At 40.9% G+C, this 18,715-nt stretch overlaps 2 protein-coding genes across 4 annotated transcripts in view; one reads left to right on the top strand and one right to left on the bottom strand.

Moving 5' to 3' along the window:
- Positions 1 to 11,422, bottom strand: part of flrt1b (fibronectin leucine rich transmembrane protein 1b) — a 36,943-nt gene extending 25,521 nt beyond the window's left edge. The window contains exon 1 of one of the 3 annotated variants that reach the window (XM_084948889.1): positions 11,306 to 11,422. The gene's annotated coding sequence lies outside the window, so the exon portion shown is untranslated. Of the gene's footprint in view, positions 1 to 5,058; positions 5,825 to 11,305 lie in introns of those variants that run through there. The other 2 variants (XM_084948884.1, XM_084948896.1) reach the window with 2 other exon arrangements.
- macrod1 (mono-ADP ribosylhydrolase 1) overlaps positions 1 to 18,715 on the top strand; it is a 142,854-nt gene that overhangs the window by 57,859 nt on the left and 66,280 nt on the right. The window lies entirely within an intron of this gene.

Below are 18,715 nucleotides of genomic sequence, written 5' to 3'. Positions count from 1 at the left end.
CTGAAAGACTGAAGCCAATCAAAGACTAACACAAACATGATGAAAATCTAAATAATATGGCATCTCATCATTAAACAAATTAAACTAGACGGGCACTCAAATGTTATTGATTTATTTGGCAAATTTACAGAACGTTATCTGTAATGGGCTTTTGCTACACCTCTGCACTTTCACGAAAATCAGCCTGGCAGTTTTTGCATAATCCTGCTGGCAGATAAACACAAACCAACAAACAGCAGAGTTAAATTTACCATCAAGACAAAATTCGAATATAGATCAACACCGCCTTACTTTTTGTCAACACTGATCTAGCTGTTTTTGAATAAACTTTATTAGAGATGTTGCTTGATTAAAATTAACTGGAGCCTTGATGCTTCTGTTCGAGGTAAGTTAGCACTTTATACATGACAGAGTTTCTGCTGCTGTCATTCGTGTTGCGTTGTTTACTACAGTGACTTTAGTCATGCTACCATGAGTCAGGAAGCGCACGTATTTATGTTCAAATAAAGCTCTTTTAACCCAGTTGAACTCTAAACAGCATATCTCATCTTTATGTAATGAACTTCAAGAATCTGAGTCAGTTTGGGACTCTTTGATGTTTCGAAGCATCAACGTTCAACCCCTACACAAGATTCGAAGCACTGCATGAGCATTGTATAGCTGAAAGACGACAACATTTCCAAAATGGAACTCGCTCTCTAGATTTTCTTTTATGTGGATATTATTATTATTATTATTATTATTATTATTATTATTATTAAAAACAAGGAATTGGATTTGATTAAGGTGATGCAGATAACAAGTTAATACCTGATTAATAGGTTTAAATCTAAAACAGATTTACATCACTCAGCATGTGGTTTTTCAATTAGCAGCTTTTTCTAATCAACGCTGGTTTTTTTTTTTTTGGTTTTTTTTTGTTAGCCTGGGACAAATATTTACACATATGTGCTTCTGGCATGAACAACATGAGGGATCTGTACAGTACGATTGGTTATTCTGACTTCTAAAGAAGAAGCTCAGATCAGAGTTACAGATTTTTGTCATCATCAGTTTGACTGTTTACATCTAAATGAGCTTTGTGTTCTCCTCCTCGTGTTAAGAGAAGATAAAATGTGCCGTAATCCTCAGTAAATTATCCTGGGTGCTGTCTCAGTCTGAGTCTCTGTAAAGCTGTTCAGGGCAGGGTTATGAAATCATTGTTTCGGGGGCGGGTTAAACTCTAAATCTGGCTACAAGTGCAGTATTTCCCACACATGTGGTGTGACTACAAAACACTAATGTGCAGGTATATGTGGAAGGCCATATATAGCAGACAACACTCTTCTGTTGGGTTGTTCTGTTTATTAGTTAAAGAAAGTGCATGCTTTAGACCCACAGACTGTACCATTACACAAGCTTTTAAACTGCTGACAGGTGATGTGAATAACATCGATCATCTCACTAATAATAGTTTGCTGGTGTTTGTGGATGATGCCACCCACCAAGCACCAGGCACAACATCATGTGGTCCACCATACCATAAAGACTGCACGCTAGCAGGCCAAAGAATACCACAAACATCCCAAGGCATGCTCAGATAGTAGGATCTGCAGTATGCATCAGAACACGTGGGCCCAGGCATCACAGGACACCGCTAGAGGTCCCATGACTGGGGCCTGATGGGTCAGAGCTGGTTTAGAGAGGGAGCGAAGGGGACTTGCACAATATTAGACATTTACTTTTAATCTTGTAGCTGTCAGTATTGGTATATCAGCAAAAATACTGAGCTCTGTACTGTTTTTTTTCCCCCCATTTGTATTCAATGACAAGACAATTTCCGCTCTTGCTGATCAATAAAGCCCAATTTGATCTGGTTCAGTTCATCTGGTTCATCAGTTTAACTTAACCATTTACCATCCTGAGACAGCAAAAGGTTTAACATAAATAAATAAATAAATAAATATATAAATGAACTGTCATGAAAAGGCCACAAGCCAGCACCGGTCAGCATGGACATCATCCATTTACTCCAATTGGGTATTGATTTGGACAGGTACCAATTCCAGTATTGAATCATTAATAAAAGGAAATGTTAACAGCATGCCAGAGTCACTCAATTATTTACATTTTGCCGTGAAACATTAATGCTGAACGTCATGATTTTAGGCTTGGAAACAAATCGACGGACAGCGGTTAATAGCGATGTAAATCTCAGTAGATGTAATAAAGACGATAAAGGTCGGATTAAAAAATAAATAAATACAGAATCAGAGATCATCAAAGCAGGCATGTTAGATGTGATGGCAAAATAGCCCCAGGACAGCAGACATATTACTGAGATACATGAAGCAGAGTTTTGCCACAGGGAACCGACCCAGTGCCTTGAACGTGAGCGTGCAATCACTCAGTGGTAAACTGAACAAAGTGCCACCAGGGAAATAACGTCACTCCTGATCAAAACTGTGGGTAGTTACAACCCCCAAGGTCATACTGCTGGGGTTTTATATTTAACAGTACAGAATACACTGACTGCATATTGCACAGTCTAACAAGGACGGAGTAAAGTTCGAAGGAAAATATATTACATCAACAATTAAAAGAAAAGAAAAGACTGCATGTAATATTAACTTCCTAAGACCTGAACTCTTCCACGGCATGCATTTTTAATTTCTCTTTGATATTTGGGCATATTGGGGCCCGATGAATGTAAAAACAAAGAATTACCAGATTTTTTTTTTTTTTTTACCTTAATTTTGTTTTTAAGAAAAATAAGAGCCACATATGAGGATATTTGTTTAAAATTTTGATAGAACAGTGTCAGTATAATGTCCTTGTAAGTGGATATCAGGCCCATGTAGAGCAAAATTGAGTATTTTGGTCTAAATAACCCAAAATGTGATGTCCACATATGTGGACGCCAGGTCCTAGGAGGTTAATGGAGTTGGAAAGCCAACAGAAGATTGTAGCTCTGCAGTTCTTCCCATCCATGTGAAACCGCTCAGAGCCTCATGTTTTGCTCTGATAATCCCGCCTTCTCAGCACCACGCAGAAGACAGACAAAGTTACTGGTAGAAAGCTGAGTGTTTACCAGCTAAAGGCTCAGATGTTTCCCCCCTTGCTGACTAAAGGTGAACCAGAAGAAGAGTGAATTTTGGACCTAAACTCATCAGTTGGTCAGAAATCAAATAAAAGCTCATGTTGCTTGGTGTGTTTCTTTTAATACATTCTATTCACCCAGTAAGTTTTTTGTTCATTTCTTCAAACTTGTTGCTGTGCCCTCGGTGTGACCTGGAAAAATATGTTAATTCTAAAAAAGCAGACTTGTTGTTTTCCGGTAAATCTAATTAGCTTTATACAAATTCCCCACTGAGCCTCAACTTAATAAAGGTCTGCTAGAAAAGCCTCCACTTTAAACAGTTAATATTCAGTGGGATAACATCTAATACCCTATGTGTTGCTTTAAAGCAGGCTCTAGGATCATACTTTTTAATAATGCGTTTTATTTGCCCAATAGTGGCGTCAGCAACCCAGTGGCACAGCTTAGCCAACATTGCTGATACAAGACTAAAAGCTGCTTTAACATTAATCTGTCTGGAGCAATTCTTTGAGTTCAATTAGGGCTACAGAAGTGTTAACAAAAGACACATGCTGTGCAGAGCGCACTCGCATTAACATATCTTTTAACACATGTGCTGCTGAAATTTTAACAAATGCTTGGCTGAGTTTGAGGATTTGGAACAGCTAAATGTAGTTTTGGAGGTGAAAGCAGGGTCTCTTGATAGGTTGAATGATGCCTGTAGCAGATTTCAGGGAAATGAAGAATGCTGCCATTCAGGCATGGGGATGAGACTGTCTCCCAGGCTGAGGATGCACATCTGTTCCCAGGTTTTAGATTTGAATGTTTTTTTCCTGTAATTTCCCAGTCTAAAGTGTTTTTTTTTTCCTCCAACCCCTTGGTTTATTGTGCTTTTCAAATGGGGGGTTATATAAGCAGCGCTCCCCTAGTGCTTTCAGATGGGTGAATAAGAGGAGATCAAAAGGGAGGCGATAGAGGAAGAGTGTCTGCTGCCTTCACCTCGTCTTTATTCTCGCCACATTCTGCCAATGCAGTTCCTTCTAACTGCATGACTTGCCCTGGATTCTCTTTCTCTCTGCCTCTCTAGGACATTACACTTTAATCTCATGTTCTGTGCTTCTCTCTTTCTCCCCCTTTGCCTGTCACTGGCCTCTTTGCCTCTCACTCTCTCTCCTTGTTCCCCTTCCATCACTTCATCCATCCATCTATCCATCTCTCCCTTTCTTCTTTAATCCCATGTTCAACTGCTCTGGCCCCGAGAATCTCATTCTAATCTGGCTGTCTCGATATGACTGCTAATCCCGTACTGTACATGCACATGGGTGTGCATGCGCAGATGTACGTTTATGTTTGCACCCAGTTAGAGATGTTAGTTAGTTTTAATGAGACGAGTTACATGACGCAACATTTTGATTGTGTGTTTTAGTCTGCTTGGTGTCCTGCGCATCATGGAGCATCAAAGCACAGAGAGCCTTGAGAGACACAGAGTGTGAGAGTGTGTGTGTGTGTGTGTGGGGGGGGGGGTGAAGGAGATGTAGACATTGTCATGTAAGAAGGGCATGCCTGTTGGGAGACTTGGCCTTTCTGAAACACACACACATAAGCGCAGACACACACACAACAGCTCACATGGGGAATGCAGGGAAGGAACAGGAAAGAGCGATAGGAGGGATGAGAGAAAACATACAAGCGGGAATTCTTTCTCTTTACAAAGTATAATCTATGGCTTTAATCTCCCTCTGCCTGTTAACTCTCCGAAGCCCTGCTTCTCAAATCTCGGACTTTTTTTTCTACTTGTCTGCAAAAAGCTTGGTCCAGCAGGTAGCTGCACAGATGAACACACACGCAAACACACATTTATATAAACGAGGGCAGGCGTACGTATTTGCAACACGGAGGGAGTCTGGTTGGCATCAACATGTAACCACGATGACAGACTGACAGCACTGAACGAAGCGTTTCCTCTGCAAACGCAGTCACCAACACGAACCACATCATACCTTTGTTGCCCCTTTTTCCGCCTCTCTGGTGCTCGCTCCCCTCAGGGCATCCTTGTCCTATCATCCCCCTCAAGTTAACAGATTATTTCTGGGTGTCCGGTAAGTCCCGGGCAGCGGTCTCCACAGCCGGGGCGAGCGCGCCGCAGAGGAACGGGGACGCTCGGTCTGTCCGCACCGAAGCTCCGCGATATGCACCAGTTATCTCCCACCCTGTTGTTTCACTCTGAGCTCCGCTGTGGTTAATGTGTTTGGAGTGTGTGTGTGTGTGTGTGTGTGTGTGTAAGAGAGAGAGAGAGAGTGTGTGTGTGCGCCAGAGAGGGGCTAACCTCGGATAAAGTCCAGTTTTTCCCTCTCCAGCGTCCTTTCGCTCCCACTTCTCGCTGTCAGCAAACAACCAAACGTCAACTTCGCTACTTCAACTCCAAAACGGCATGTCGTAACATTAATACTACACAGTCTCTTTCTCTCTTGCTCTCTCTCTCTCTCACTCTTTCTCCTCAAAAGAGGTCCGTGTCTCTCCCTCAGCGCAAAACGGCGGCAATAGGTGCGACTAATCTCTATTTCCACCTCGCTTTGTCCCCCAAGTCCTCAGGGCGCCTCCGTCTTTTTAAATAAACCAACTGTGTTCAGTAACGGTTTGACAGGTGTCGCCTCCAGCGCACGTTGTGTCCTCCTCCTCCTTCGCCTCCTCTTCTTCATCATCTAGAGCCGAGACTGCGCGTGATGTTGTTTTCTGTTGGTGTGTGTGTGTGTGTGGTGGGGGGGGGTTCTCTTTACAGCGTACAGCGGCTCTCTGAGCTCCGTTACAGGGGTTCAGGAGGTCGCAACGGTCCAGCAATTACCGACAACTCACCACGCATTAGAGTGACAGGTACACAGACACACACCCACGCACACACCCACACACTCGCTCACACACAGGCTACACAAAGCACCGGAGACTTTAGCTGTTGGGGCTTTGGGGGGCCCCTTAGATGGAAAATGAGTGGATTAAAGCCCTCGAGGAAAAGGAAGGAGAAAGGTTTCTCACACTTGAGAAAATGAAGTAATACATACTATTTATATAAGTCTGAGTTTTAATTTGACCCTAATCATAAACATAGAGTCACTGGCATCATTGTGTGTCAGGACGAGTCAAAGGCAGGGGTCCTTGAGGCATAATGACTGTGAATCAGCTCGGGGTTAAATTGAATCTGATGTGTTTTAATTCTGACTCTGTGACCAGTGAGTTTTATTTTCCTAAGAGGCACACCTCACAATTAATTTGCATTTATTACCTTTGTGCTGTTCGCTCACTGAGGAGTCGCCACAGCTTAGGCTTTTATTGAATGCGAACACAGCAATTTTAAATGTTGCTTTCCTTGACAGAAGTTGGTCATGCCAGACCGAGGTGCAAACATTGGCACACCTCTGTCCTCTTCAATCACGCACCCACCCACACACTCTGCAGCTCATCTGCACACAGAGCATCTGTACAGGGCCTGTGTGGGCCCCTTGGGGCTCCAGGTGCAGGTGCAGCTACACCACCAGCACCCTCTGGCGCTGTTCCAGAGATGCGGTAGTAGGACTTAGTCTGATTCATTTTGAAAGACTCTCATAGTCAGACTCATGGAAACAATCAGAGGGACTGGGGCAGATTTCCCTAGCAGTTATTTTGGCTGCTTAAATTTTTTTTATTTTAGAGTGTGTCTGCTCTAATCTACCACTGTGTCATACTGTATATTTGCCTCACAGTGCAACCCTGAAAAACTTCTTGATTTCCATAATACTATTACTATATGTTTTTAATGTCACTTGAGACTGTGTACCCGAACACTGATGTTCTTAATCAATACACGAGTCCATCACAGTGAGCCATTGCTAACCAAACCTTGACACCCATCATGGCCACACAAACGCCAAAAAACCCCAATTTTACCCTCACATTAGTAAAAGTCTAATCATAACACAAGTACTACTAAATTAATTATTTGGAAAAGTGTAAGTTGTGTTTTTCTGCCTGTGAGAACAAAACAGTTTACAATCAAAATCTCTGTGCAGGAGGCGCTAACAGAAACCAATCAGGAAATGAGCAAACGAACACGTAGAAACTTATTGGCGCGTGCCATGAAACTATCAGTTGCTAGGGAACAATGAGTATTCCCTGACCGATTGCAAGTGGTTACTGGACGTTACTGGCTGGTGCTGTTGAATTGATTTCTAACCCATATTCATGTAGGCCAAAAGACCGGTCAGTGACCTCATGGTTACCACTGGTATTTTGTATTCCAGACCAGTTGTTAAATGATTGTAGGAGGTTGCTGATTGTCGCTAAAAGAAGTTGGTCATAAAGACCTATATGGTCCTGCATCGGAAACCTTGTGATTGCAGCATAGTTTGTATTGAAGATGCCAACTTGTCTGCAAGCAGTTGCCAAGTGGTTGTGAAAGTGTAAAGAGTACAATGCAAACTGCAAATGGACGATATTTGCCTTCAAAGTAAATGTTTGGCATTTTGAAACACATTGATGTAATAAGGCACAACTTTTATTTTGAATGCAAAGTGTTTCAGTCGAGTGTTTGCAGACCTGTCGGCGTCTTCAATGGAAACCATGAGCAGTTGCCAAGTTGCAATCTGATATGCAACCAAAGCAGCTATACCCGAGAACAACTATCAATCGCCCACAATCAGTCGACAGCTTATTAGGTGACACACATTTATCGTAGAAACCAGAGGTTGTCAGAGGATCACCGACTGGTCTCTAGGCTTGTGTGGCTGAATTTGTGTAGACCCCTGAAGGTATTTATCCATATTAGATTTTATAGTGTCATCATGATCTAGCAACCATATATCAGCAGGCTTTTAACACTTTATAAAACAGTTGATCATTCTAATTCAATTACATCTAATTTAGCAAATATTATTAAATACTTCATATGTCTAAATTGTCAAGCTTACAGTGTCAGTATCACTTACATCATGTGAAATGATAATTTATGAAGTCAAGTGTACTGTAATTATGGAGTGTAGCAGTCTCTAGTAATGGTCGTACTTATATATTCCTTCTGCTTGTGCTCTAAATGAGGCAGTGGGACGTGATGCCGCATAATTATTGCTTAGCTATTTAAGTCTGGTACTATAATAATGCTAACATTTCACATTTTATGCAGTTTTATTTATTTTTCCACATATAGTATAAGCAAAATATTAGGATAAAGGAAAGTGTACAATATTGTAAGTCCACTTGTGGGTAGACGCATTGTGTATGTTTGAAACATCCACATTTAGCACCAGTTCTATATATTCTTCCCCCTGTCTTAATACAACAGTGTGATGTTGACTGATTTATCATTCTCATTCTGTTTTATATTGTCATATAAAGGAGCTTGAACCTGACTTGAGAACCTGAAGTACAATACAGTTCAGTTCAATTCATCCTGCTATGTTTACAAAGATTACCCTTGGTTTTATTGATCTACATCAGGGTGTTTCTTATTGTGTTTTTTCCCCTCCCATTTTTGTTGAAAATGTTCTTAAATAGAGGGAACTTATTAAAATCAGGTTACTATTTTTTCTGTTTGTTTTATGGCATTTGTAATAAGAAAAATTGAGTTATTCCTGCAGGAACTATTACTGTGTCTATGGTAAATCACTGTAATTTATGGTGGATTTATCCCTCGTGGTATCTGTTTAACACCCCCGTTCAGGCAATTATTGTCTTAAGTAAAAGTAGGTTAAAGGATTAGCTGCATGTTCCCCTTCAAATATTAAAAAAACAAAAAAAGTTGTAGCCACAAATGGCAAACAAAATGGCCCAGATTATACCAAAACAAATGATACACAATCATTTCAACTCACTGATATGTAGATTTAGCATGATTGATGAAATTGCTCTCTGCATAATAAAAATTGCATTAGCAGCTGCTTAACGCTTAATACTTAAAATCTGAATATTATCTATATTTACCAGTGCAATTTCTGCACCAATAATTGTTGGTTGTGCAATATTGTGGTCATTCTGCACTGGCTTAGCCAATCAACACTTAAATGCTCATCTCTGATTGTTTAGACTACAAAAAGCAAAACAAACCACTCTTCTTCTTCAGGCTTCCCTCAGTCTCATTGTACAGACTTTGCATTGCCTCCTGCGTGACACATTTGCATGTTGGTTATATTCAGAATGGGTTCCCTGTATGTTCATGCTAATAACAGTGATGGCAAGCTCAGTAATTTTCTGAGAGCACTACTAAAGATGATATCAGCCTGTCAAGTCAGACAAAGCCTTGAGCCAGTATTATCTACTGTGCAATAATTTTAATCTAAAGGGGACCATAATTTATAAAAAATAACATTGTGCTGTATTACATAAGATTTGACACTAGTGAATGACACGAGAAACACGTGAGCAAAGTGTTTACTGAGGTTATATATAAGAAGTTGGGAAGTTTTTCATAGACCTCTAGTATCGCCCCCTGCTGGCCATTAGAAAAAATAATAATATTTAAGGCATTTCCACATTGGCCTCACTTTTCAGTAAGAGGCTACATCTCTTCAGTAGAGATTAAAATATAAAATATTTAATTTAGTAATTAAGCATTTCTGGTATAAAATAGTGTAAAAATGATAACAAATGGCTTTGTGCAAACTGGAAAAAGCCCAAATTTTTTGATTTACTTGCACAGTCTCACCAGAAGCAAGAAAGCAAAACTGGATCAACAGATGTTCTCTTAATTAATTCAAAAATCATTTTAGAATGATAAAATATAAATATTTTGCCAAGTATGCAATGCACTCTCTATGGCAAAGGCAAAAAAGAGCTTTCTCTACATCATTTATCTTCGCCTGTTGTCAATGTTGCCTCACTGATTGCACGCATTTGAATTTCTACTATAAAGTTGTTGAGGAAGTACGCGGGCTGTTGCCAGCCGTTATAGTAACTGTAGTCGGAGGAGGATTTACGACAAAAAAATGTAAAGTACCCTTAAATACTTCTACCCTTCAGCTGGCCATTTCCCCAATGCATTACTGCTCATTTGCATAAAGTTGAACTCTGGTCAACTTCCTCCGTTTCCAAGTAGTCTGAGAAACCTGCTCTTGTCACGCTTCATCTTATCATTAATTTAAAGTTACCAGCTGCTTCATGTCATATCGCCACTGCAAGTGTGAACTCTGGTAAGAATGCACAAGCAATTAGCAGTGTTGGGATCCTCACTTATAAATCTATGTTAACACTACATCAGTGCGTACAAATGCACATTTTGGAGTAAAGTGTTTGTTACACACAGGTGGGAACAAGAGTTTGTGAAGCTTAAACACATATTTCTAGTAAGTAAGATTTGCCAAGAGGCCAAGGAAAGCCTAAAAAGCAGCGTAAACACAGGTGCAAGAAAAGGAAACACAATAACACTATTTATTTTAATCCAGTTTGCTTGCATTACTTGTTTAACTCAGTTTAGGTTATAGTCCACCTGTACTGATGCTCAGGGTGGAGCAGGACAAGTTAAAAAAAATAGATTATTAACGATTACTTAATACAACAGTTGGAGTGTTTGTCATTAAAGGCAAATCCTCTTATGTTATTAATTACAAGATCAGATTGTTTTATGTTAAATTTGTCTTCCTCGGTTTAAAAGGTGATGGTAAAGAATTAAATCTGCATTTATCCTGCAACGTAGCTCAGGTTTTGTCCTCTTCTGACACAGGGACAGCAGCAAACTGATTGACATTCTCAAGTGGTCCAAATAAATGATGGCTAGAAATTAAATGACTGAAAGCGCTATAATGGTGTTTAGGACAAGTGGGTAGGAGAGAGAGAGGCAAGCGGGAGAGGGAGGAATACACAAACAGGTTGCACTGGGGCCTGGGGAATAGGAGGGAGAAGCCAGGGAGAGCAGAGAGAAAGGAGAAAAAAAACTAAAATCAGATGGAAGGCCAGTTAAAGGAAAGACACACACTGGCAAAGCTGGTTTAACACAGAGCTACAAAGTAAATGTTACCCCGTTTTCATCATTATCATCATTACCTCCGATTTCTAACACAGTCCCACAGAGAGAGAGAAACATTCACACACACCCATAAACGCGCAGGTGATTAAACACAGTGAGCCAAACACAAAATGAGAGCCCATTGCCTCTCCTTAGTCTCACTCTTACAGCCAAATTCTTTCACCACCACCTCCTCTCTCTGGCCAGGTTTTAAGGCATTTAGCTCCTGTCCTTCACTGATGCATCAATCAGGCCTCTTTCTCCCCCTTTCTCTGATTACTTACCTCCCAAGAAAGAAGAAGAACTACGCTCCATCTTGTTGTTTTATGTTCCCGGCAAATTTAGCCCTGTGTCTCCCTTCTCCACCCTCAGGTCTCTTTCACTTTGTCTCTGTCTCTCTCACTCACTCACCTCCATCATCCCCTCCCTCCCTTGCGCTCTCTTCCCCCTCCTCCCCGAGCCTTTCCTCTGTCCCCTGACACCTCGCACTCCCCTCCTCCACCCCATCCTCCACTCCCTCCCTGTCAACCCTCCCTCCTCCCGTCTCTTTCCTTCTGTATGTAGTTGTATAACTTATCACCCTGATCCCTTTCGCGCGCGATAATTGGTGTGTCTCTGCAGCAGATGCCAGCGCGCGTTATTTGGCGGCTAAGCATTAGCTCTTCCAATTAGTCATCTAATACCAGTAAGAAAAAGAAACTCTTGGCCTCTGCGATTTCAGCACCACAGGAGCAGAGAATTGTGTGTGTGTGTGTTTGTGTTTGCTCATGCAACAACTGTGGCCAGCTCGTGCACACACAGTTACACTGTATCCACACACGACCGGGCAGAGGGTACATGTGGGTTTTAACAGATGGCGAAACACTTTCCCTCGAGTATCGACATTACTCTCTCTCTTTCGCCCTTACTCCTTCTAATTAACTAGGTTTCAGTAACAAACCTTTGGGCTTTGCCATCACCATGGTTACCCAAACACTGACTGTCTGGATTTGTATATGTGTGTATCTGTGACTGCTTGAAAGGGTGGTGTACGCGCATGCACGTCTTGGTGTTCAAACCCCTTTTTCCTCCTGCACCCTTCTGCGTATGTGTTTGTGTGCCTGTGTGCTTCCACGTATGTGAGTGTGTGTGTGTGTGTGTGTGTGTGTGTGTGTGTGTGTGTGTCCACGTCTCTGCAACTGCGTGATTGTGCATGCACATGGGTATTTTGGTTGCTTTGATGCCTTTGTTCCCCCCACAAGGGAAAACAAAGGCATCAGACCAGAGGCTGGTTCAGACTCAAGCACCTATGTATCTACACAGAGAATAACAGGATTATATGGGATAACTGAAAATGTGTCAAAGATTTATACATTTATACATTTTTCATGTAAGAAGATCTTAATAATTATATAATTCAATGAATAAAAATTACAAGTTGAGATATTTTTTTTAAATGGTGAGATGAAATGAAAATCTTTTTTGCATTTGTGACAGGAAGGTACAAGGTGAATTTGAATTTGAACTTGGCTCCCCTTCTTTGAAAGGCAAAAATAAAATGGAAATAGGATGTTGGAGTGCATATTTTACATCTTCAGCTACCTGGGCAGTCGGTACAGTGTAGCTCTCCATGCATTGCCCACGTGTCATATATTACCTACAAAATAGCAATTCTGTGATACTCTGTGTAGATAATTAATCACCATCCTTGTATACTTGAAGAATAAGATAGCACTTTCCCTGCACTGTGGTGTCACAGTGTGCGTATATGTATTATTATTATTAGTCAGTTGGAATAATGTGTCTGATTAATGTGTCTGATCTAACTTGCTCTCTAATTTGCTTTCCCCTGCTGTCCACCACGTCCCCCCTGTGAAGTTCTTATGCTTCACTATAACTTAGTTAACTTCCATTGACGTTAATCTCATTTTATTTTGAAAGGCACCACCTTAAGGAATTGGTAGTGGGATCCATTTTTAGCATGGTCTCTGTGTTTTTAATAAAAGTGTTCATATTGCCAGAGTACTGAAAATGTATCTCAAAATGAAGTGATATGTAATATCACTTCATCTTTTCCTGCGTGCTGTTCCAAATATTTTTGCCAAGAACGTTAACAGATACAGGTAGGTCCACAGGTTTTTGGCCAAATAATAAAAATAAAAAGATTAATTTTTACCCCAATTACTTTCGAACCTCTGAAAATTGAGATATATGACAATGCCAGTGAGTGCAACACTTTTGTCACACTCCTTGCACTTCAGTCAGAAACTCATTGTATGATTTAAAAACGCACAGTGGTGGATTACAGAGAGAAAACTCAGGAAAAATATGCCACTGTCCACAAACTTATGGACCTAACTGAGCAGAGTGTCCTGATCCACAGATGAACTCCCGACTGCAGCTGGTAGTCCTTGTTCTGCTCTGAAGCCTCCGTGAGCTTGAGCACTTTAACCACTTTTCCACCTGCCATAGGTTCTCATTAGAGTGTCCCTGCAGCTTGCAATGGATCTCTGAGGCAGAACATGGGCTACTGTCACCAGCTGCAGTCAAAGACTGTCGATGGAGCTGAATGATATTGAAAACCTCCACGTCAGTGATCTGACTAATGAGTCAGCCAGTCAGGAAAACACAAGGCAGGGAAGGCTGGGGCTAGCTAGGGGATTCCCCAATAGTAGACTGATTGTGGATGGAACCTTTTTCTTGGAGTCTTGATGCATTCAAGTTGATTCTGTTCATCTGGACGCTGGTTTGAGCGCGGAGTCAAGGAGGCCATTTACGTGAAAAAGGAAAGACCATCTCTGAATCGAGGAGGGGGCCTAAGGGTTCATCTTTCGCCATCTTACAATGCTGTGATTGCAGCTATTCCCCAACTCTCTGTGAATGGTACTCATGGCCATTGATCAGTGGTCTTTGATCAGTGGGTTTTGGTCAGTGGTTGTTGATCAATGGTCATGAGAATTTGCATAATTAAGATTGAGGAACTGACCTCCCAGCCCATTGGTCCTTCAGTGGGCTCGTTTCAGTCATTATGCAAATGTACTGTTTATAAGATTGGGGAAACCTGCAGTCAGCTGAGACTGCAGAAGTCACTTGGATGAGTGACGAAACGTTTCTCCCACAAAACGCTACGTCCAGATGAACAGAATCAACTTTTGGAGACTTTTTCTTGGAGGTATTTAAATATGCTAAAATGAGTTGCCAGTTACACTCTGACTAGTCTGCCCCACTAAAGTCTCTATGTTGGGAAATTCTGCTTTGCAGCCGATACTGAAGCACAGAAGTATGCTATAACTTTGAAGGAAGGGTAAGAAATCAGCCCCATATAAGTATTCAGTGTATTTTTCAGGTGGTGCAGTGAACTAAAGGCTAATAAATTAAAAAAACAAAACAAAACACTGCTATACTTTCAATATCTTTCAAATGAATTAGGTCATACAGACATACAGAGTGTCGTCTGTTCATGTCTGAAGGCAGCAGTGTTTATACTGGTCATCAGCTTCCTCTGGGCTGCATCAGCCTGCCCCCACGATCTCTCTCCAAGAACTCTTTGTCTGCTTTTGTGTGTCTTTGTCATCTTGTAGCTTCACACACGAACAGTGACGGCATCAGAAAGGGGGAAGGAAAAAAAATAGAAGTGCTTGAAAGAAAAATACACATCCAGCCTACTCTTTTCCCTGTACGGACATAACTCGCTGCTATCTGAAATGGTAGTGACTGCCATCTTATTAGTACTTTTTTTTTTTTTAATTTCTCAAACAGACATTATCATGTGGGAGTAAGACATTTCTGTCAGCTCTAATAGAGCAGCCGACACAAATATCAGCAATCTAAAACATCAGGTTTTAGTGTCATTCCCTCAGAAAGAAAGAAGCCTTAGTGCACATAAATAACAGCCGTAGGGTTCCAGAGGGTAATGGAGTAATTAAACACGTTGTCATCGTTGCATTGTTTCTCTCGACTGCCGGAATTTCATTATCACTCTCTGTGTTTACTGTGTCTTATTGTGATTAATGGAAATGTTTGGACATTACCTGACACTGATGTAGCCAAGGCATGTTGCAGGAGAGGAGGTGAATAATTTGCTTCCAAAAATCGTTAAGGTACAACTGGTCCCATTTGACATGCCTAAACACTCTAAATCTGTTTTTACAGCTACTAATGCAGTCATTAGCGATGAAGTAGCAAAGGGATTTACACTTCCTCGATGACTCTGGGTGTGTTTTGGATTCTACAGATTGACACATGGTGACACCTACCAGTTCAAACTTGATTTTACTCGGTGGCTCAGCTGTTTAGCTTTCTGTCCTCCCAGAAAGCTAAACAGCTAACGTTCTCTGGAGCAAAAGAGGTAAAGGATAAGAACAGAAAAACAATTTTAAAAAAAAGCTTGCTATTGGCCAGATTAGTCCAGAATTATGTTGAATACAAAATTAAAATAGTTTTTTAAAATCTGTGATGGAAGAGTTAAAGAAATTGTGGTCAACATGTCAGACCGGATACTTGTTTAAAACTCAGTTTCACAGTAATATGTATTCCACACTCATTCTGCAGTGCATGATTATTATTTGCTGTTAAACTATATCTGTCATCGTATCCACACTTGATGCAGACAAAGTAATATCTATAGTTAGGTGTAATAGGGTTTGGTTCCCGTAACTGTCAGTGTCAGTTTCCTAGCAACCAATTTACCCATTACTAAAGTCAGACAGTCAGAAAGATGATTTTTAAAGTCTGTAAAATCATCACGCTTTCATATCCTCAATTTATCAAATTACAATGTGTGAAACAAATCTCTCATAATGATGCTCATTTTGCCTTTTATTTGATAGCTGCAGATAGCCAACAGGAAATGTGGGAAAGACAGCAGGAAATGTGATGCAGTAAAAGGTACACCTGGCTGGGAGTTGACCTGGAACATTGTGCTGTTTTGCATTGCACTTTAAAGTTTTTGTTGACCTGCAGCGTTGTCGTCTCTTTGCTTTTGGCTACAGCTGGCAGATCTACAATGCAGCTGTCCTTTGGTGAAGATAGTACAGCATTTAGCCTCTATACAGTTAGGTAATTAACCAAGGATTGGTTAGACATTAAAACAAAGGTAACATCAGTAAATATTGGTCTTGGATTCAAAAGGGTGGAAACAGACAAATTATAGGTGATTACTTTGCTCGGTCACTGCTCTGTGTCTTGCTAACAAGTTCACCAAATCAGCCTAAAACAAGTGCTGTAACAAGTTTCCACTGTGGGTAAAGAAAATCAGTTATTCCAGCCAATCCTGATGTCACAGTCGGGCTCACCAGTTCACTTCAGCACCAGTAAAACACTGATAACTGTAGTTTTGGTCCAGCTCTCCCTGTCAGAGCTGCAGTCTGTCCCCTTCAGGCAGATTTGTTTTTCTTTAGAAAGGAAGCTTTTCACTACTCAGGAGTCCTGGCTTCATATGGCCTGGGGCGTGTTAGTCAACACAGACGAGTACTAACAAGACCTAGTGTATGATATAAGCCTTATGTACAGCCTGCAGCTAATCAGCACATGATGAACAGGTGACTTAATGGAGACGATTTATCTGTCGGAGGTTTTCCATCTGAACGAGCTTTATTCAGGTTCATCATTCGATCTATCAGCTCTTAGACAAGCTGTGCACCTGAGACAGTTTCACACTGTCACATTAAACTCCTTTTTTTTCCTAAGAAGGCTTGATAGAGAGTAGAGATAGTCACTTTGGGAGATCTTAGTGAGACATATACAGGGAAGTGTGCTGTGTTTAAAGGGTGAAATTAAGTGGTATTTACAATTAATGAGGCAATGGGGGATGGTGAAAACGGCGAAGACTAGAGAAGACTAGAGAATCCCCGAGAAGGAAAGACATCTGTGGGATTTAGCTTCTCTTCCTCGCTCTCTTAAAAACCAGCTTGCTTCATGTACAGTCTCAGTGCGTACCCAGTTGGCACAATGCCTCCTGGCAAGGATTAGCTAAAATGAGAGCTGTCCCCTGTGTGTTCATACGTAACTTTGAAACTGTCCCTCGCAGAACGATTATGTGCTTATCAGATTATCCTAACATGTTCACAGCAACCAAAATAGGATGCATGAGCATAGGGGGAAAAAAGAAGAAACTTGATTTGTATGAGTTTATGGTACGGTTTCTTGGAAGCGCTGCAGATATCCTCAGGCTAACACTGCTGAGTCCACACGTTCATGGATATGCGGGTGAGAAAAACACTTGGGTATCACATATGTCAAAAGCAGCCACAGCCAGCATTATCACCCTGCCAGCAATTTACACTTACAAGCATGTGCAGTGACTTGATTCGAGTAGGGAATGATTTGGAGCATACTGGCCACTCATAGATACTAGTATTTATTCAGCATTTACCTTGCTGTAAAAAGATCTCATTATATTCTTACTTTAAGTTACAGTCACCTCCTTGTTATCCAGGTTGGAAGTCGCTGTATGGTCTCCTTTTTACAAGTGAAACACAAACTGAACCACATTACCTGTCTATTTGTTGTCACAGGGTAGCTTATTATTCTTTGGACTGTAGCCTCAGTGTGAGTTTATTTATTAGCTTCGCGGGCCGTGAAGTTACTCGTTCATATTGTGCTGTGCTTCTCAGCCCTCGCTGACGGGACTCCGAGCCTGCTGGTTCTCGTTCTATCCGTCTAATCAGGGACCGAGTTACACCTGCGATGCCACGTGGATGCAATTAACTGACTGGCTGGGAAATAGTAGCAGCACTGTAAGCCCTGAAAACACAAACAGAGAGCCACTTGTGTGAAGAATTGCTGACACCAATAAACCTTTTTTCCCCCCAGAAGGACAAATATCAAAACTCCTTTTTTTCCCCCCTTATTTTTCTATCTTCACCTAAATGAAGATTAATTTAAATATAGAACTAGGAATTAAAATTAGAATTACTGTTGAACAAGCAGCTGAATGAATTAATTCAAATTGAAGCTTGATACTCACTGTGATGACTGTGAGGTTGTTCAGATCACCAATCGTGAGGTGAAGCATCAACCGATCAAAGACTCTTGTTTGCACACAGAAGCCTGTTTATAATGTCAGCAAAGCACTTGTGCAACACGTTAGCAATGTAGCTAGTCATGCTTGTGTTATTTTGTAACTTTTTTGGTTGTAGTATCAACTTGGTGTTGGACTTATGCACAAACTGTAACTCATTTGCAGTTTTTGAAGTTTCCAGTGTTACTTTAAAGGGTATTTCTTCATTTCTTAATAGCATTGTCATTATTGTACTAATGAAAATGGATACTATGTGAGCTCTGTCTTACTGTCACTTTGAATGAAGATGTGCTGTACACTTCAATGCACTGAAATATCTGGTTCTTCCATTTCCAAACTTGTAGAATGAAAACTGAACCAGTGGTCCACAAGCAGGAAATGGAGACAGTTTGCCTTTAAAGTAACAGTTGCACCTCTTGAAACAAACAGCATTTAGGCAGGATTATTGAAGAAAAAGCTCTCCTGCATCAATATACACTCATCACCCTCTTTATTAGATACAAGTTGCTAGAACTGGCTTGAACCTTGTTTTTCCTTCAGACCTGCCTTCATTCGTCATTAGAGCAGGGCGATATGACCAAAAATATTTATCACGATATACATTTGAAAATTTGCAATAACAATATAAATGACGATATAATTGACACTAGACAAAATACTTTACAACTCCACAACTTTATTAGTGCAAAAAACC

The sequence above is a fragment of the Perissodus microlepis genome, chromosome 2 (assembly GCF_051167445.1).
Source record: "Perissodus microlepis isolate ML-2025 ecotype Zambia chromosome 2, ASM5116744v1, whole genome shotgun sequence".
In the NCBI taxonomy this organism is placed as follows: Eukaryota; Metazoa; Chordata; class Actinopteri; order Cichliformes; family Cichlidae; genus Perissodus; species Perissodus microlepis.
Note: the sequence above shows the minus strand (reverse complement) of the source record. Positions and strands in the feature narration are given on the sequence as shown.